At 45.1% G+C, this 19731-nt stretch overlaps 2 protein-coding genes, 1 long non-coding RNA gene and 19 other non-coding genes across 24 annotated transcripts in view; 10 read left to right on the forward strand and 12 right to left on the reverse strand.

The window, feature by feature from the left end:
* Window positions 1-19731, reverse strand: part of znf1069 (zinc finger protein 1069) — a 616019-nt gene that overhangs the window by 557102 nt on the left and 39186 nt on the right. The window lies entirely within an intron of this gene.
* The window catches only part of LOC110439389 (NACHT, LRR and PYD domains-containing protein 3), a 440964-nt gene that overhangs the window by 213226 nt on the left and 208007 nt on the right, over window positions 1-19731 (reverse strand). The gene's annotated exons all lie outside the window — the stretch shown is intronic.
* trnar-acg (transfer RNA arginine (anticodon ACG)) lies at window positions 214-286 on the forward strand. Its single transcript has one exon. It is a non-coding gene; the product is annotated as a tRNA-Arg (tRNA).
* On the forward strand, window positions 254-3747 carry LOC141381909 (uncharacterized). The gene is made up of 4 exons (XR_012402812.1): window positions 254-924; window positions 1148-1464; window positions 1821-3141; window positions 3262-3747. It is a non-coding gene; the product is annotated as an uncharacterized lncRNA (long non-coding RNA).
* trnam-cau (transfer RNA methionine (anticodon CAU)) lies at window positions 8077-8149 on the reverse strand. Its single transcript has one exon. It is a non-coding gene; the product is annotated as a tRNA-Met (tRNA).
* Window positions 8244-8326, forward strand: trnal-cag (transfer RNA leucine (anticodon CAG)). Its single transcript has one exon. It is a non-coding gene; the product is annotated as a tRNA-Leu (tRNA).
* trnam-cau (transfer RNA methionine (anticodon CAU)) lies at window positions 9210-9282 on the reverse strand. The gene has a single exon. It is a non-coding gene; the product is annotated as a tRNA-Met (tRNA).
* Window positions 9377-9459, forward strand: trnal-cag (transfer RNA leucine (anticodon CAG)). Its single transcript has one exon. It is a non-coding gene; the product is annotated as a tRNA-Leu (tRNA).
* trnam-cau (transfer RNA methionine (anticodon CAU)) lies at window positions 10343-10415 on the reverse strand. The gene has a single exon. It is a non-coding gene; the product is annotated as a tRNA-Met (tRNA).
* Window positions 10510-10592, forward strand: trnal-cag (transfer RNA leucine (anticodon CAG)). Its single transcript has one exon. It is a non-coding gene; the product is annotated as a tRNA-Leu (tRNA).
* Window positions 11643-11725, forward strand: trnal-cag (transfer RNA leucine (anticodon CAG)). Its single transcript has one exon. It is a non-coding gene; the product is annotated as a tRNA-Leu (tRNA).
* trnat-cgu (transfer RNA threonine (anticodon CGU)) lies at window positions 12609-12681 on the reverse strand. Its single transcript has one exon. It is a non-coding gene; the product is annotated as a tRNA-Thr (tRNA).
* trnal-cag (transfer RNA leucine (anticodon CAG)) lies at window positions 12776-12858 on the forward strand. Its single transcript has one exon. It is a non-coding gene; the product is annotated as a tRNA-Leu (tRNA).
* Window positions 13742-13814, reverse strand: trnam-cau (transfer RNA methionine (anticodon CAU)). The gene has a single exon. It is a non-coding gene; the product is annotated as a tRNA-Met (tRNA).
* On the forward strand, window positions 13909-13991 carry trnal-cag (transfer RNA leucine (anticodon CAG)). Its single transcript has one exon. It is a non-coding gene; the product is annotated as a tRNA-Leu (tRNA).
* On the reverse strand, window positions 14875-14947 carry trnam-cau (transfer RNA methionine (anticodon CAU)). Its single transcript has one exon. It is a non-coding gene; the product is annotated as a tRNA-Met (tRNA).
* Window positions 15042-15124, forward strand: trnal-cag (transfer RNA leucine (anticodon CAG)). The gene has a single exon. It is a non-coding gene; the product is annotated as a tRNA-Leu (tRNA).
* trnam-cau (transfer RNA methionine (anticodon CAU)) lies at window positions 16286-16358 on the reverse strand. Its single transcript has one exon. It is a non-coding gene; the product is annotated as a tRNA-Met (tRNA).
* trnam-cau (transfer RNA methionine (anticodon CAU)) lies at window positions 17141-17213 on the reverse strand. Its single transcript has one exon. It is a non-coding gene; the product is annotated as a tRNA-Met (tRNA).
* On the forward strand, window positions 17308-17390 carry trnal-cag (transfer RNA leucine (anticodon CAG)). Its single transcript has one exon. It is a non-coding gene; the product is annotated as a tRNA-Leu (tRNA).
* On the reverse strand, window positions 18274-18346 carry trnam-cau (transfer RNA methionine (anticodon CAU)). Its single transcript has one exon. It is a non-coding gene; the product is annotated as a tRNA-Met (tRNA).
* On the reverse strand, window positions 19407-19479 carry trnam-cau (transfer RNA methionine (anticodon CAU)). Its single transcript has one exon. It is a non-coding gene; the product is annotated as a tRNA-Met (tRNA).

The raw sequence follows: 19731 nt of genomic DNA on the forward strand, positions 1-19731 counted from the left end.
CGTTTGCAACCTCCTCCCGGAGAAGAGAAAGTCTCAGAGCCTGGGTCACAGTTCTTCTTGGGAGGGACTGTCACATGCTCGGTGTAAGAGCATCCTATCGACACCACAACTTGCCATGACAACAAAGCAAAGCATGCTTTTAAGGAACTCCATGTTCACCGAGCCGTGTCCTCTTTCCAAGGACCATGCTAATGAGCACTGCTGATGCGGACTGGGCCAGTGGCGCAATGGATAACGCGTCTGACTACGGATCAGAAGATTCTAGGTTCGACTCCTGGCTGGCTCGTTCAGGATTATTTTGCGTTGCTCTCAGTGCAGTGCGGTCGCGGTTTTCCCCTGCCGGAGTTGTTCGGTTCTACTCTGGAGTGAATCGAGTTTCTGGGGCCGCCAGCACAGAGCCTGTGGGGTGCTCTCCTGGGTTCAAAGGCTGCCCCAACTGCTCTCATGTCTTGGTCCTGTACATCCCTCAGGACTTCCAGAAGAAACCAGTACAGCCACTCTCCTGGGAAGACAGCAGTGACAGCTTGTAGACCAAAATGTTTGCTGTGAGGCTAAGGCGTTCTACTGCAGCACAGATACGCATTCGAAAAGCAGACAATATTCAAAAACAAAGTGCCAGCCTAAAACAAGATTGCAGTCAAAATGACCACCTCAGACAAGTGTGAGCAATGTTTCAGTCTCTGCTATATGTCTGCAAATATGCCACACAGTGCAGACGCTCATACTACTGAAAAGGAAGTTACCTGACTGAGAAAGGTATAAATAGAAATCGGAGCCTGCTCCAAACTACCTGGTCAGCTCCAAGTGGGCTGTACAAACCTCCTGGAGTTTTCATCCATTGGCTGTGGAGAGAATCATAAGGATCATAGAAGAGATGGGCGAGGATTTTATCAGCAATGTCTGTGAAGAATTCAAAGTAAAAATGTGAGTTTTTTTAATTATTATTTTATGGGTAATTATAAAGTATTAAATAATAACAAAAATGAAAATCATTGCCCAATATTACTGTTTCTTTCTTTCCTTTTTACTTGTGTAAAATTGTAAATACATTTTAGAATTGTCTACACATTCAACACCTATTCTTGCAAGAAATGTATTAACTGTTTGATTACAAATAATTAATAGCATGGCCTTTTATGTTGTACAGGTTGAGTCCAGCTGAAATTGTTTTTCTGACGGAGTACTGCACTGTAATGAAACCTGTGGTAAAGGCTTTGAATATCCTTCAGGCAAAGAACAACACACACATGGGGTGGCTCCTGCCCGTGATCTTCCAGTTACAAATAAATCTCTGCAGAATGGAGACATCTTCCAAGATGTGTCTGCCCCTTATCAGAGCAGTTCAGGATGGCATCCAAAAGCGCTTTGGTGGGATGATCCAAGACCCTGAATTGATTGCTGCAGCAATACTTCTGCCAAAGTTCAAGAACACCTGGACTGAGAAGACTGATGTCATAGAAGCAGGTATGATTCTTTTTTTTAATATAGTGTAACCAGATGTTAATTGTTAATCTATTTTATTTACTTTATTATTTAACAGTGTTGTAGGAGAGTTAAGTGAATTCTGTGTTTAGAAAAACAGAGAGAAGCAGAGCAGAGATGAAGTTTGAACAGTTGTCTGTTGTTTAAGTAACATTAGTTTTATCGTTTAAATGTTTCGTGCTCGCCTCCCTTGCCATAGTAATAATCAAAATAATTGCAGCTTTTGTGATTTGAAAATCGCACCTTTTCAAATTGCGATTTTGCTTTAAAATAGATTAATCGTGCATGCCTAATGTGTTTGCACTATGTTTATGTGTGTGTGTCTTGTCACTTAACAGGACTGGTGTATATAAGAAAACACCTTGACCAAATGGCAGAGGTAGCAGTGGAGCAAGACGGACAACATTCATCCGATGAAGAGGATTTCTTCTCCTCAATGAAGTTCAGAAGGTCACAAGGTACAGGGGAGTTAGATGAGTACCTTTCCTGTGTCTCAGACAAAATGGATCTCTTGAAGTCATTTCCACACATCAAGAAACTTTCTCTCAAACTCAATATTTCCCTTCCTGCCTCAGCTGCCTGTGAGCGTCTCTTCAGCTATGCTGGACTTTTATTCACCGCAAAGCGAGCACGGATGAACTCTTCTAATTTCGAAAACCAGTTGTTGCTAAAACTAAACAGAAAGTTCATAGAATAAAGATGGGCACCCAGTTGTTAAATTGTTAGGCAGAATGACCTGTCAAAGGTTTGAAATAATAATTTTTTTTTATTCTATTCTTTTTTTTTTATTTGTAAAGTTGTTCCTTCAAATAAAAAGTACTTATTGGAGATTAATGTCCCCTTGTTTTTTGAACTACACTAAAAACCCTTATCTACCCCCCCACAGGTGTTAAAACAAATAGTTACTCATTACTTTTTATTCATGAGTACATTTTTAATGAATTAATTTTTTACTTTTACTTGAGTAGATTTTTTTAGACCTGTAACTTTACTTTTACTTAAGTAAAATTTTATTGAAGTAACAGTACTTTTACTTGAGTAGAATATTTTATCACTCTTTCCACCTCTGATCACCTGCAACTGCAACACTCATGACATCTTCATACTCTCCTGAGCAGCGTTCATCACCTGCATCTGCAACATTCACAACATCTTCATACTGTCCTGAGCAATGTCATCACCTGCAACAGCAACACTCACGTCATCTTCTTCCTTACCTGACCAAGTGCCACTCGCATCATCTTCCTCCTGTCCTGATGAACCCTTATTTTCTCCTGTGCCTTGTGCTTCATTGACTCCTGTGAGTTAAACACAAACATCTGAGACGCACTTATTAGGAGAGGTTAGTACTTGAAATTAGTTTGTACATAGATATTAGTATTAATGTTTTTGTTTTAAACCTCCTTAAAGCTGTGTTAATTGAAATAAAGGTAGTATTTATTCAGTCAGATGGTAGCCTGTAGATCTGTTTCTGTTGTACAATGGGCAGTCACAGGCCTATTATAAAAACAGTATGCTGAGTTGTTTGATGTAGTTGGATTGTATCAGTTAGACTGTATCGTGATTCTTTTTATACAACATTACTTTTACTATGTTAATTGATTATTTGTTGTTGCTCTCTTCCAGATGCACTCATTAGGACCGTCGAGGAAAAGACAGGTAACTGTTATTAAAAAGTGGTATTATTAAAAATCTGTAAGATTTTGGCATCTGTGTATTGTATTACATATGTTCTAAAATATTTAATTAAAGACTGCACTTTTAATTTTTCTAATTCAGTATTCTGGAAGTGCCTTCAATGGTTCAGACCTTACAGATAACAGCGATGATGACTACATAACCCAAATAAGCTCAGATGAGTCAAATGGTAGTGTCTCTGCAAACAAGTCTGAAAACAGTTCAGAAGCAAATGATGAATATGGTAAACAAATGGCACCAAAAAAGATGAAATGCCAAACTAAACAGAGATGCATCTTCTGACAAAAGTACTTTTGTTCAATCAATGCCACTACCAAGACCAAAATGCTAATCATATAGCCAAAAACAGTACTGCCTTTTTGCCATTTATAAGCCATTTTCAAAAATGCAAGACACCTGGAGTTTGTTCACCGCAATGAGGTGGAGGTTGCAAAGGCTATTGCATTTCCCAAAAAATCCAAGCAATAGCAAGTACAGTTAAACATACTTTGAAACAAGGGGAAACTTTGCACACAACACCAATGTGGCAAGACAAGGGCATGGGCAAATGATTGCGTGTTACCGACCAAAAAATAACAAAAAAATAAAAGACTTCATTCTTTGTGTTCATTGCCAGGGGCTGTATGGCAAACTCAGCCTTTGGAAACGCATGAAAAGTTGTCCCCTGAAACCTGCTACGGATAAACCTCAAGGTAGAAAAAGAGTTCGATCTCTTTGCACTTTTAAAACACCCGTTGGCTTGAAGTAAGCAAAGGTTTAAAGAGAGTGCTTTCCCTGATGAACTACGATGATGTTTCTGAGACCGTTCAAAGTGACTCATGCATCATGCAACTGGGAGAAAACATGTACAACAGAATGGGATCGGATGTGACCAAGCATGATTACATAAGACAAAAAATTAGAGAAATTGGCACACTTCTTCAAGCAAGAACGATTACCCCACTGAGAACAATGGCAGACTTTATACACGTCATATCAGCTGTTACAGTTGTTTCTGGCTTTGATGAAGAGACAACCTCCTACCGCATTCCTTCATTAGCTCTCAAACTTTGCCATTTTTTGAACAAGATCTGTAGCATTGTTGAGAGCAATGCAATGATATGTGGTGACCATGAGCGTGCAGCGTGTGCACGAGACTTCAGAAAAGTACACCAGGCAAGGTGGAATGAGTATATTTCAGCTACTGCTTTAACAATGCTAAAAGAAGCCAAGTGGAATGCACCACAGACCATCCCTTTTACTCAGGATGTCAAAGTGCTTCATGAACATCTACAAAAAAACTTGATGAGTTTCTTAATAAACACAAAAACTTTCCTTCTGCAAAAAGCTATGCTTCTCTAGCTAAAGTCATATTGTCCCAAGTCATCCTGTTCAACAGACGAAGAGAAGGTGAGGTGTTAAGAATGCTTTTGTCAGCTTTTCAAGGCCGGGATTCTTCTGAGCTACACGAAGACATAGCCATGTGTCTTTCAGAGTTTGAGAAGAAACTCTAATCATTTTACCAGAGTGAAGCTTCGTGGTAAACGAGGGAGAATGTGCTCCTTAAACGAGGTTCCTGTGCTCCTTAAACCTTCATTGGTGTCTGCCATGGAGCTGCTTGTTGAAACACGTAAGGTTTGTGGTGTCCCTTTTCAGAATTCCTTCATGTTTGCTAGATCTGGAGCAATGTCTGGTTACAGAGGAGGAGAGTGCATAAGAAGAGCTGCTCATGAATGTGGCATCAAGAATCCTGAGGCTCTGTCTTCAACCAGGCTTAGGAAACACATAGCAACCATGTCAAAGATTCTTAACCTTGATGAGAATGAGGCGGACCAGCTGGCTGATTTCCTTGGTTACGATATCAGAATCCACAGACATTATTACCGGTTACCAGAAGCGACACTGCAGCTCGCAAAAATGAGCAATGGAGAAAGGAACACTTTCCAAATATAAAGGAAAGAAACTTGATGAGATCCAAATGGTACAGTTATAATAAGATTGTCAGTCTAAGCTAAAATAAGCTTAATTTCAGTCCATATTTTTCTATAATAATCTTTCACATGTGAAATGCTCTTTCTTATTGTTGTATAGCGACTTGAAGAACTAGAAGATTCTATATCAAGTGATGAGGTGGAATCAGATGCGAGATGCAGCGACATTCCTGAGACGACATGTTGGAATATTTATCTCTATTCCATGCGTGTTCAATAAGAAAAGGTCTGGAGAGGGTTTTCTTCAATGCCAAAAATATTAGTAATTTATTAGATACAAATGAATAATTCGATGACAGAGCTCTGGGTCACATTACCCCAATGCAATACAAGAATTACATTCAAGAGGTTCGCAACTAACATACATTTCCTGACTTCAGCATATATACACCACCAATCTTAACAGGTGGAGTTTTGGTGTAACGTCACTTGTCAGTCATTGTTCAGTCCTCTATTGGCCGCCCCTTCGACATACTTCCTCTTTTTCTACGAATTCTCTGCCTAACAACAAAGTATACTTCTTTCTGTGTTCTGTGTTCAGTTTTAACACCTCTATTCAGACAGGAAGTTTCTGCAGAGCTGAATTTAATTTTGGACCCGCATCTATCTACTTCTGCAAAAATGCTAATTAGTATGCACAGCACTCACCCACAACATTAGAAGTTCAGTTAATATATGACCCTTACATGACCAATACAAACAATTGTTTGATTAAAAGAAAGAGACAAAAATAATAAAAAACTGATTTCTATTTTACAACACAACCTACCCCAACTCTTAACCCAACCTCACAGTAACAAACCTCCATGTGGGTTTCATTGATTCAATGTCTTGTACATGGCACAGAATACAACCTATTGCAGTTTATTAAAATCACACCTACCCCAGCCCTAGGCCCAACCTCACAGTAACCCACTATGTTTTATTCAATTTTACACCTACCCCAACCCTAAACACAACCTCAGAGTAACCAGTTTTATTTTTTTTTATTTTTATGAATGTCTACTACAGCTACATCAATCGCAAACCCAGCCTACGTGTGGCATAACTGCCGACCCCTTAGAGGTCATCCAGCCAACTTGCAGTGTAATCTCCTCCACTTGTAGGTCTCTGAGCTGCAGCAACACCTAAGTGCTCTGACACAAAAGACTTTTAACCTCCTCTTGGAGAGGAGAGAGTCTCCGACCCTGAATCTCAGGGCTTCTATGGAGGGACTGTCAGGAATCCTGTAAGAGCATCCCATCCACACAACCTCTTGCCATAAAAAAACAAAGCAGAATGTGTGGTGAAGGAACTCCGGGTTGACAGAGCCTTGTCCTTGCTTCAAGCAATGTGCTAACAAGGTGCTGAACAGAGTGGCACAAAGGATAGCGCTTATGACTATGGATCAGAAGATTCTCGGTTACGGAAACCAAGAAACTGTGTATGAGGGAATGCATAAGTGTATGAGTGGCACTTGTTCAAGCAGAGCAGGGATGTGCCAGCGATCAGAAAGAACTGGAGTTTGTGCCAAGACTGGGTTTCAAAAGTGGCAATTTCTATATGGTCTAGCAGTCAGGGTTCCTGATTTTTACCCAGGTGACCTGGGTTCGACTCCCGGTATGGGAAGGCTTAAGTACTTTTGCTCCTGTCCTTTTTGGTCAGCGGTCGGACTGCAGCTACCTTATAGGGTGTGGTTGTGGAACTGCTACGTAAGATTTTGATGGCTGAGTTGGTAGAGTGGAGTACTGTAGGACCTATTCTTAGGTCGCAGGTTCGACTCCAGCTCAAAGGACGTCTTTTGTGCTCAGAGCCGCTTTCTTGCCTTTGCGAAGATATCATTGGCACCACTGCTCGAAGTTAACCATGGAGGTGAAAAGGAAGTTCCCTGACCAGGAATCGAACTCGGGCCGCGGCGGTGAGAGCACCGAATCCTAATTACTAGACCACCAGGCTAGACCATCAAGCCTAGCTGTGGGCTTCCACCCAGGTGTGCTGCAGCTGCTCTGACAAAAATAACTCTAACATTTGAAACCTCCTCCTGGAGAAGAGAAAGTCTCAGAGCCTGGATCACAGTTCTTCTTGGGAGGGACTGTCACATGCTCTGTGTTAAAGCATCCTATCGACACCACAACTTGCCATGACAAGAAAGCACAGCAAGCGTTGAAGGAACTGCATGTTGACCGAGCCATGTCCTCTTTCCAATCAGCATGCTACTGAGCACTGCTGACGCAGACTGGGCCAGTGGCGCATACTGCCACCTGTAATTCGTGGTTATTCTTGGTTACACCGGCCAATCACGTTCCGAGTTGGAACCAAGATTTTTTTAAATTTTTGGTTACGCTGGCCAATCTTGTCCCGAGCTGGAACCAAGATTCACGCTATTCTTGGTTACGGCAGCCAATCATGTTCCGAGTTACAATGAACGCTATGACCAATCATAGCCCTTATAACATTCATGATTTGTACTGTATTAACAGATTTCGTTGTGGATTAATTCGGACAACAATTACAAAGTAAGTATTTTTATAACAAGTTGGTTTAAATGAATAACCATTACAGTAACATTAATTACAACAAAACAATGGACGAGGGCTTTAATGCAAGTGAACCAAATGGGGATCAAAAGTACTGTCTTAGAATGCCATGTAGTGGAATGTCCTGGATTTTTAAGGCAATGGGATTCGCAGGACTCATCAAATCCTGGCACAACGTTAATTCATGACATTTGACAGATCCACGCCGAACGTCAAGCGACACCGTGATAGGAATGGGAGCATCTTACCATCATTGCTTCAGACTTAGGAAATGTTCTTGGAACTTCACACCACCTGGCCTCCAGAGGAGCTGTAGCTTTTTTGCCCCGGGGAAGCATGATCCACACGGAAGGGAATAAAAAATGCTGGCCAGTCATCTAAGCGCTTCCAAGTGCCAAAAGGTAACACCTTGCCCCGTGTGAGGCTCGAACTCACGACCTTCAGAATATGAGACTGACGCGCTGCCTACTGCGCCAACGAGGCAGACTGTTGGACCTGGGCAAACTGGGAAACACCAGCTTCCATGTCACGGTGCTGCATAGTGGCTCACAGGAGACAGCCTAGGTCAGGCAAGCATGTCAGGATGGCCGAGCGGTCTAAGGCGCTGCGTTCAGGTCGCAGTCTCCTCTGGAGGCGTGGGTTCGAATCCCACTTCTGACAAACCTAATCTTTGGCTACGCGTTCAGGCTCAAGTCTTTAACTCTCTGGCACCATGTCCGAGTGATACAGTAACACTGACAAAGCACCGCATCAATCTCGTTGTGCCAAAATTTATGCAGCGTAGCAGTGTCCCTGGCAGCCTTAATGGGCTCTTTAGACTGTAGGTTTTAAGGCGTTTGCAATCAAGGTATTGTCCACAAAAACTCGGAAAAGCATGTGAACAAAACAATGGACGAGGGCTTTAATGCAAGTGAACCAAAAGGGGATCAAAAGTACTGTCTTGGAATGCCATGTAGTGGAATGTCCTGGGATGCCGTTGATTTTTAAGGCAATGGGATTCGCAGGACTTTTCGTCAAATCCTCGCACAACGTTAATTCATGACATTTGACAGATCCACGTAGCAATGTCTCTGGCAGCCGTAATAGGCTCTTTAGACTGTAGGTTTTAAGGCATTTGCAATCAAGGTATTGTCCAAAAAAACTCGGAAAAGCATGTAAACAAAACAATGGACGAGGGCTTTAATGCAAGTGAACCAAAAGGGGATCAAAAGTACTGTCTTAGAATGCCATGTAGTGGAATGTCCTGGGATGCCGTTGATTTTTAAGGCAATGGGATTCGCAGGACTTTTCGTCAAATCCTCGCACAACGTTAATTCATGACATTTGACAGATCCACGTCGAACGTCAAGCGACACCGTGATTGGAATGGGAGCATCTTACCATCATTGCTTCAGACTCAGGAAATTTTCTTGGAACTTCACACCACCTGGCCTCCAGAGGAGCTGTAGCTTTTTTTGCCCCAGGGAAGCATGATCCACACGGAAGGGAATAAAAAATGCTGGCCAGTCATCTAAGCGCTTCCAAGTGCCAAAAGGTAGCACCTTGCCCCGTGTGAGGCTCGAATTCACGACCTTCAGATTATGAGACTGACGCGCTGCCTACTGCGCCAACGAGGCAGACTGTTGGACCTGGGCAAATTGGGAAACACCAGCTTCCATGTCACGGTGTTGCGGAGTGGCTTCCAGGAGACAGCTTAGGTCAGGCAAGCATGTCAGGATGGCCGAGCGGTCTAAGGCGCTGCGTTCAGGTCGCAGTCTCCTCTGGAGGCGTGGGTTCGAATCCCACTTCTTACAAACCTAATCTTTGGCTACGCGTTCAGGCTCAAGTCTTTAACTCTCTGGCACCATGTCCGAGTGATACAGTAACACTGACAAAGCACCGCATCAATCTCGTTGTGCCAAAATTTATGCAGCGTAGCAGTGTCCCTGGCAGCCTTAATGGGCTCTTTAGACTGTAGGTTTTAAGGCGTTTGCAATCAAGGTATTGTCCACAAAAACTCGGAAAAGCATGTGAACAAAACAATGGACGAGGGCTTTAATGCAAGTGAACCAAAAGGGGATCAAAAGTACTGTCTTGGAATACCATGTAGTGGAATGTCCTGGGATGCCGTTGATTTTTAAGGCAATGGGATTCGCAGGACTTTTCGTCAAATCCTCGCACAACGCTAATTCATGACATTTGACAGATCCACGTAGCAATGTCCCTGGCAGCCGTAATAGGCTCTTTAGACTGTAGGTTTTAAGGCATTTGCAATCAAGGTATTGTCCACAAAAACTCGGAAAAGCATGTGAACCAAACAATGGACGAGGGCTTTAATGCAAGTGAACCAAAAGGGGATCAAAAGTACTGTCTTAGAATGCCATGTAGTGGAATGTCCTGGGATGCCGTTGATTTTTAAGGCAATGGGATTCGCAGGACTTTTCGTCAAATCCTCGCACAACGTTAATTCATGACATTTGACAGTTCCACGCCGAACGTCAAGCGACACCGTGATAGGAATGAGAGCATCTTACCATCATTGCTTCAGACTCAGGAAATTTTCTTGGAACTTCACACCACCTGGCCTCCAGAGGAGCTGTAGCTTTTTTTGCCCCAGGGAAGCATGATCCACACGGAAGGGAATAAAAAATGCTGGCCAGTCATCTAAGCGCTTCCAAGTGCCAAAAGGTAGCACCTTGCCCCGTGTGAGGCTCGAATTCACGACCTTCAGATTATGAGACTGACGCGCTGCCTACTGCGCCAACGAGGCAGACTGTTGGACCTGGGCAAATTGGGAAACACCAGCTTCCATGTCACGGTGTTGCGGAGTGGCTTCCAGGAGACAGCTTAGGTCAGGCAAGCATGTCAGGATGGCCGAGCGGTCTAAGGCGCTGCGTTCAGGTCGCAGTCTCCTCTGGAGGCGTGGGTTCGAATCCCACTTCTTACAAACCTAATCTTTGGCTACGCGTTCAGGCTCAAGTCTTTAACTCTCTGGCACCATGTCCGAGTGATACAGTAACACTGACAAAGCACCGCATCAATCTCGTTGTGCCAAAATTTATGCAGCGTAGCAGTGTCCCTGGCAGCCTTAATGGGCTCTTTAGACTGTAGGTTTTAAGGCGTTTGCAATCAAGGTATTGTCCACAAAAACTCGGAAAAGCATGTGAACAAAACAATGGACGAGGGCTTTAATGCAAGTGAACCAAAAGGGGATCAAAAGTACTGTCTTGGAATACCATGTAGTGGAATGTCCTGGGATGCCGTTGATTTTTAAGGCAATGGGATTCGCAGGACTTTTCGTCAAATCCTCGCACAACGCTAATTCATGACATTTGACAGATCCACGTAGCAATGTCCCTGGCAGCCGTAATAGGCTCTTTAGACTGTAGGTTTTAAGGCATTTGCAATCAAGGTATTGTCCACAAAAACTCGGAAAAGCATGTGAACCAAACAATGGACGAGGGCTTTAATGCAAGTGAACCAAAAGGGGATCAAAAGTACTGTCTTAGAATGCCATGTAGTGGAATGTCCTGGGATGCCGTTGATTTTTAAGGCAATGGGATTCGCAGGACTTTTCGTCAAATCCTCGCACAACGTTAATTCATGACATTTGACAGTTCCACGCCGAACGTCAAGCGACACCGTGATAGGAATGGGAGCATCTTACCATCATTGCTTCAGACTCAGGAAATGTTCTTGGAACTTCACACCACCTGGCCTCCAGAGCAGCTGTAGCTTTTTTTGCCCCGGGGAAGCATGATCCACATGGAAGGGAATAAAAAATGCTGGCCAGTCATCTAAGCCCTTCCAAGTGCCAAAAGGTAGCACCTTGCCCCGTGTGAGGCTCAAACTCACGACCTTCCGACTATGAGACTGACGCGCTGCCTACTGCGCCAACGAGGCAGACTGTTGGACCTGGGCAAACTGGGAAACACCAGCTTCCATGTCACGGTGCTGCGGAGTGGATCCCAGGAGACAACTTAGGTCAGCCAAGCATGTCAGGATGGCCGAGCGGTCTAAGGCACTGCGGTCAGGTTGCAGTCTCCTCTGGAGGCGTGGGTTCGAATCCCACTTCTGACAAACCTAATCTTTGGCTACGCGTTCAGGCTTAAGTCTTTAACTCTCTGGCACCATTTCCGAGTGATACAGTAACACTGACAAAGCACCGCATCAATCTCGTTGTGCCAAAATTTATGCAGCGTAGCAGTGTCCCTGGCAGACTTAATGGGCTCTTTAGACTGTAGGTTTTAAGGCGTTTGCAATCAAGGTATTGTTCACAAAAACTCGGAAAAGCATGTGAACAAAACAATGGACGAGGGCTTTAATGCAAGTGAACCAAAAGGGGATCAAAAGTATTGTCTTGGAATGCCATGTAGTGGAATGTCCTGGGATGCCGTTGATTTTTAAGGCAATGGGATTCGCAGGACTTTTCGTCAAATCCTCGCACAACGTTAATTCATGACATTTGACAGATCCACGTAGCAATGTCCCTGGCAGCCGTAATAGGCTCTTTAGACTGTAGGTTTTAAGGCATTTGCAATCAAGGTATTGTCCACAAAAACTCGGAAAAGCATGTGAACAAGACAATGGACGAGGGCTTTAATGCAAGTGAACCAAAAGGGGATCAAAAGTACTGTCTTAGAATGCCATGTAGTGGAATGTCCTGGGATGCCGTTGATTTTTAAGGCAATGGGATTCGCAGGACTTTTCGTCAAATCCTCGCACAACGTTAATTCATGACATTTGACAGTTCCACGCCGAACGTCAAGCGACACCGTGATAGGAATGGGAGCATCTTACCATCATTGCTTCAGACTCAGGAAATGTTCTTGGAACTTCACACCACCTGGCCTCCAGAGCAGCTGTAGCTTTTTTTGCCCCGGGGAAGCATGATCCACATGGAAGGGAATAAAAAATGCTGGCCAGTCATCTAAGCCCTTCCAAGTGCCAAAAGGTAGCACCTTGCCCCGTGTGAGGCTCAAACTCACGACCTTCAGATTACGAGACTGACGCGCTGCCTACTGCGCCAACGAGGCAGGCTGTTGTACCTGGGCAAACTGGGAAACACCAGCTTCCATGTCACGGTGCTGCGGAGTGGCTCCCAGGAGACAGCTTAGGTCAAGGAAGCATGTCAGGATGACCGAGCAGTCTAAGGCGCTGCGTTCAGATCGCAGTCTCCTCTGGAGGCGTGGGTTCGAATCCCACTTCTGACAAACCTAATCTTTGGCTACGCGTTCAGGCTCAAGTCTTTAACTCTCTGGCACCATGTCCGAGTGATACAGTAACACTGACAAAGCACCGCATCAATCTCGTTGTGCCAAAGTTTATGCAGCGTAGCAGTGTCCCTGGCAACCTTAATGGGCTCTTTAGACTGTAGGTTTTAAGGCGTTTGCGATCAAGGTATTGTCCATAAGAGTTCGGAAAAGCATGTGAACAAAACAATGGACAAGGGCTTTAATGCAAGTGAACCAAAAGGGGATCAAAAGTACTGTCTTGGAATGCCATGTAGTGGAATGTCCTGGGATGCCGTTGATTTTTAAGGCAATGGGATTCGCAGGACTTTTCGTCAAATCCTCGCACAACGTTAATTCATGACATTTGACAGATCCACGTAGCAATGTCCCTGGCAGCCATAATAGGCTCTTTAGACTGTAGGTTTTAAGGCATTTGCAATCAAGGTATTGTCCACAAAAACTCGGAAAAGCATGTGAACAAAACAATGGACGAGGGCTTTAATGCAAGTGAACCAAAAGGGGATCAAAAGTACTGTCTTAGAATGCCATGTAGTGGAATGTCCTGGGATGCCGTTGATTTTTAAGGCAATGGGATTCGCAGGACTTTTCGTCAAATCCTCGCACAACGTTAATTCATGACATTTGACAGATCCACGCCGAACGTCAAGCGACACCGTGATAGGAATGGGAGCATCTTACCATCATTGCTTCAGACTCAGGAAATGTTCTTGGAACTTCACACCACCTGGCCTCCAGAGCAGCTGTAGCTTTTTTTGCCCCGGGGAAGCATGATCCACATGGAAGGGAATAAAAAATGCTGGCCAGTCATCTAAGCCCTTCCAAGTGCCAAAAGATAGCACCTTGCCCCGTGTGAGACTCAAACTCACAACCTTCAGATTATGAGACTGACGCGCTGCCTACTGCGCCAACGAGGCAGACTGTTGGACCTGGGCAAACTGGGAAACACCAGCTTCCATGTCACGGTGCTGCGGAGTGGCTCGTAGGAGACAGCTTAGGTCAGGTAAGCATGTCAGGATGGCTGAGCGGTCTAAGGTGCTGCGTTCAGATCGCAGTCTCCTCTGGAGGCGCGGGTTCGAATCCCACTTCTGACAAACCTAATCTTTGGCTACACGTTCAGGCTCAAGTCTTTAACTCTCTGGCACCATGTCCGAGTGATACAATAACACTGACACAGCACCGCATCAATCTCGTTGTGCCAAAATTTATGCAGCGTAGCAGTGTCCCTGGCAGCCTTAATGGGCTCTTTAGACTGTAGGTTTTAAGGCGTTTGCAATCAAGGTATTGTCCACAAAAACTCGGAAAAGCATGTGAACAAAACAATGGACGAGGGCTTTAATGCAAGTGAACCAAAAGGGGATCAAAAGTACTGTCTTGGAATGCCATGTAGTGGAATGTCCTGGGATGCCGTTGATTTTTAAGGCAATGGGATTCGCAGGACTTTCCGTCAAATCCTCGCACAACGTTAATTCATGACATTTGACAGATCCACGTAGCAATGTCCCTGGCAGCCATAATAGGCTCTTTAGACTGTAGGTTTTAAGGCATTTGCAATCAAGGTATTGTCCACAAAAACTCGGAAAAGCATGTGAACAAAACAATGGACGAGGGCTTTAATGCAAGTGAACCAAAAGGGGATCAAAAGTACTGTCTTAGAATGCCATGTAGTGGAATGTCCTGGGATGCCGTTGATTTTTAAGGCAATGGGATTCGCAGGACTTTTCGTCAAATCCTCGCACAACGTTAATTCATGACATTTGACAGATCCACGCCGAACGTCAAGCGACACCGTGATAGGAATGGGAGCATCTTACCATCATTGCTTCAGACTCAGGAAATGTTCTTGGAACTTCACACCACCTGGCCTCCAGAGGAGCTGTAGCTTTTTTTGCCCCGGGGAAGCATGATCCACACGGAAGGGAATAAAAAATGCTGGCCAGTCATCTAAGCGCCTCCAAGTGCCAAAAGGTAGCACCTTGCCCCGTGTGAGGCTCGAACTCACGACCTTCAGATTATGAGACTGACGCGCTGCCTACTGCGCCAACGAGGAAGACTGTTAGATCTGGGCAAACTGGGAAACGCCAGCTTCCATGTCACGGTGCTGCGGAGTGGCTCCCAGGAGACAGCTTAGGTCAGGCAAGCATGTCAGGATGGCCGAGCGGTTCAAGGCATTGCGTTCAGGTCGCAGTCTCCTCTGGAGGCGTGGGTTCGAATCCCACTTCTAACAAACCTAATCTTTGGCTACGCGTTCAGGCTTAAGTCTTTAACTCTCTGGCACCATTTCCGAGTGATACAGTAACACTGACAAAGCACCGCATCAATCTTGTTGTGCCAAAATTTATGCAGCGTAGCAGTGTCCCTGGCAGCCTTAATGGGCTCTTTAGACTATAGGTTTTAAGGCGTTTGCAATCAAGGTATTGTCCACAAAAACTCAGAAAAGCATGTGAACAAAACAATGGACGAGGGCTTTAATGCAAGTGAACCAAAAGGGGATCAAAAGTACTGTCTTGGAATGCCATGTAGTGGAATGTCCTGGGATGCCGTTGATTTTTAAGGCAATGGGATTCGCAGGACTTTTCGTCAAATTCTCGCACAACGTTAATTCATGACATTTGACAGATCCACGTAGCAATGTCCCTGGCAGCCGTAATAGGCTCTTTAGACTGTAGGTTTTAAGGCATTTGCAATCAAGGTATTGTCCACAAAAACTCGGAAAAGCATGTGAACAAAACAATGGACGAGGGCTTTAATGCAAGTGAACCAAAAGGGGATCAAAAGTACTGTCTTGGAATGCCATGTAGTGGAATGTCCTGGGATGCCGTTGATTTTTAAGGCAATGGGATTCGCAGGACTTTTCGTCAAATCCTCGCACAACGTTAATTCATGACATTTGACAGATCCACGTAGCAATGTCCCTGGCAGCCGTAATAGGCTCTTTAGACTGTAGGTTTTAAGGCATTTGCAATCAAGGTATTGTCCACAAAAACTCGGAAAAGCATGTGAACAAGACAATGGACGAGGGCTTTAATGCAAGTGAACCAAAAGGGGATCAAAAGTACTGTCTTAGAATGCCATGTAGTGGAATGTCCTGGGATGCCGTTGATTTTTAAGGCAATGGGATTCGCAGGACTTTTCGTCAAATCCTCGCACAACGTTAATTCATGACATTTGACAGATCCACGCCGAACGTCAAGTGACACCGTGATAGGAATGGGAGCATCTTACCATCATTGCTTCAGACTCAGGAAATGTTCTTTGAACTTCACACCACCTGGCCTCCAGAGGAGCTGTAGCTTTTTTTGCCCCGGGGAAGAATGATCCACACGGAAGGGAATAAAAAATGCTGGCCAGTCATCTAAGCGCTTCCAAGTGCCAAAAGGTAGCACCTTGCCCCGTGTGAGGCTCGAACTCACGACCTTCAGATCATGAGACTGACGCGCTGCCTACTGCGCCAACGAGGCAGACTGTTGGACCTGGGCAAACTGGGAAACACCAGCTTCCATGTCACGGTGTTGCGGAGTGGCTTCCAGGAGACAGCTTAGGTCAGGCAAGCATGTCAGGATGGCCGAGCGGTCTAAGGCGCTGTGTTCAGGTTGCAGCCTCCGCTGGAGGCATGGCTTTGAATCCCACTTCTGACAAACCTAATCTTTGGCTACGCGTTCAGGCTCAAGTCTTTAACTCTCTGGCACCATGTCCGAGTGATACAATAACACTGACACAGCACCGCATCAATCTCGTTGTGCCAAAATTTATGCAGCGTAGCAGTGTCCCTGGCAACCTTAATGGGCTCTTTAGACTGTAGGTTTTAAGGCGTTTGCGATCAAGGTATTGTCCATGAAAGTTCGGAAAAGCATGTGAACAAAACAATGGACAAGGGCTTTAATGCAAGTGAACCAAAAGGGGATCAAAAGTACTGTCTTGGAAAGCCATGTAGTGGAATGTCATGGGATGCCGTTGATTTTTAAGGCAATGGGATTCGCAGGACTTTTCGTCAAATCCTCGCACAACGTTAATTCATGACATTTGACAGATCCACGCCGAACGTCAAGCGACACCGTGATAGGAATGGGAGCATCTTACCATCATTGCTTCAGACTCAGGAAATGTTCTTGGAACTTCACACCACCTGGCCTCCAGAGGAGCTGTAGCTTTTTTTGCCCCGGGGAAGCATGATCCACACGGAAGGGAATAAAAAATGCTGGCCAGTCATCTAAGCGCCTCCAAGTGCCAAAAGGTAGCACCTTGCCCCGTGTGAGGCTCGAACTCACGACCTTCAGATTATGAGACTGACGCGCTGCCTACTGCGCCAACGAGGAAGACTGTTGGATCTGGGCAAACTGGGAAACGACAGCTTCCATGTCACGGTGCTGCGGAGTGGCTCCCAGGAGACAGCTTAGGTCAGGCAAGCATGTCAGGATGGCCGAGCGGTTTAAGGCATTGCGTTCAGGTCGCAGTCTCCTCTGGAGGCGTGGATTCGAATCCCACTTCTAACAAACCTAATCTTTGGCTACGCGTTCAGGCTTAAGTCTTTAACTCTCTGGCACCATTTCCAAGTGATACAGTAACACTGACAAAGCACCGCATCAATCTCGTTGTGCCAAAATTTATGCAGCGCAGCAGTGTCACTGGCAGCCTTAATGGGCTCTTTAGACTGTATGTTTTAAGGCGTTTGCAATCAAGGTATTGTCCACAAAAACTCGGAAAAGCATGTGAACAAAACAATGGACGAGGGCTTTAATGCAAGTGAACCAAAAGGGGATCAAAAGTACTGTCTTGGAATGCCATGTAGTGGAATGTCCTGGGATGCCGTTGATTTTTAAGGCAATGGGATTCGCAGGACTTTTCGTCAAATCCTCGCACAACGTTAATTCATGACATTTGACAGATCCACGTAGCAATGTCCTTGGCAGCCGTATTAGGCTCTTTAGACTGTAGGTTTTAAGGCATTTGCAATCAAGGTATTGTCCACAAAAACTCGGAAAAGCATGTGAACAAGACAATGGACGAGGGCTTTAATGCAAGTGAACCAAAAGGGGATCAAAAGTACTGTCTTAGAATGCCATGTAGTGGAATGTCCTGGGATGCCGTTGATTTTTAAGGCAATGGGATTCGCAGGACTTTTCGTCAAATCCTCGCACAACGTTAATTCATGACATTTGACAGATCCACGCCGAACGTCAAGTGACACCGTGATAGGAATGGGAGCATCTTACCATCATTGCTTCAGACTCAGGAAATGTTCTTGGAACTTCACACCACCTGGCCTCCAGAGGAGCTGTAGCTTTTTTTGCCCCGGGGAAGCATGATCCACACGGAAGGGAATAAAAAATGCTGGCCAGTCATCTAAGCGCTTCCAAGTGCCAAAAGGTAGCACCTTGCCCCGTGTGAGGCTCGAACTCACAACCTTCAGATTATGAGACTGACGCGCTGCCTACTGCGCCAACGAGGCAGACTGTTGGACCTGGGCAAACTGGGAAACACCAGCTTCCATGTCACGGTGTTGCGGAGTGGCTTCCAGGAGACAGCTTAGGTCAGGCAAGCATGTCAGGATGGCCGAGCGGTCTAAGGCGCTGCGTTCAGGTTGCAGTCTCCTCTGGAGGCATGGCTTTGAATCCCACTTCTGACAAACCTAATCTTTGGCTACGCGTTCAGGCTCAAGTCTTTAACTCTCTGGCACCATGTCCGAGTGATACAATAACACTGACACAGCACCGCATCAATCTCGTTGTGCCAAAATATATGCAGCGTAGCAGTGTCCCTGGCAACCTTAATGGGCTCTTTAGACTGTAGGTTTTAAGGCGTTTGCGATCAAGGTATTGTCCATGAAAGTTCGGAAAAGCATGTGAACAAAACAATGGACAAGTGCTTTAATGCAAGTGAACCAAAAGGGGATCAAAAGTACTGTCTTGGAATGCCATGTAGTGGAATGTCCTGGGATGCCGTTGATTTTTAAGGCAATGGGATTCGCAGGACTTTTCGTCAAATCCTCGCACAACGTTAATTCATGACATTTGACAGATCCACGTAGCAATGTCCCTGGCAGACGTAATAGGCTCTTTAGACTGTAGGTTTTAAGGCATTTGCAATCAAGGTATTGTCCACAAGAACTCGGAAAAGCATGTGAACAAGACAATGGACGAGGGCTTTAATGCAAGTGAACCAAAAGGGGATCAAAAGTACTGTCTTAGAATGCCATGTAGTGGAATGTCCTGGGATGCTGTTGATTTTTAAGGCAATGGGATTCGCAGGACTTTTCGTCAAATCCTCGCACAACGTTAATTCATGACATTTGACAGATCCACGCCGAACGTCAAGCAACACCGTGATAGTAATGGGAGCATCTTACCATCATTGCTTCAGACTCAGGAAATGTTCTTGGAACTTCACACCACCTGGCCTCCAGAGGAGCTGTAGCTTTTTTTGCCCCGGGGAAGCATGATCCACACGGAAGGGAATAAAAAATGCTGGCCAGTCATCTAAGCGCTTCCAAGTGCCAAAAGGTAGCACCTTGCCCCGTGTGAGGCTCGAACTCACGACCTTCAGATTATGAGACTGACGCGCTGCCTACTGCGCCAACGAGGCAGACTGTTCGACCTGGGCAAACTGGGAAACACCAGCTTCCATGTCACGGTGTTGCGGAGTGGCTTCCAGGAGACAGCTTAGGTCAGGCAAGCATGTCAGGATGGCCGAGCGGTCTAAGTCGCTGCGTTCAAGCTAGGGAACAATTGTCCAACAAAGAAGGCGAAGAAGGGAAGAAAGGGGGGGAGAAAGAAAGGGAAGAAGAGGGGGAAAAAACAAAGAAAGGAAAGGGCGAATTCTAAGCTTCCCGGACAC

Source organism: Danio rerio, chromosome 4, assembly GCF_049306965.1.
Source record: "Danio rerio strain Tuebingen ecotype United States chromosome 4, GRCz12tu, whole genome shotgun sequence".
NCBI lineage: Eukaryota > Metazoa > Chordata > Actinopteri > Cypriniformes > Danionidae > Danio > Danio rerio.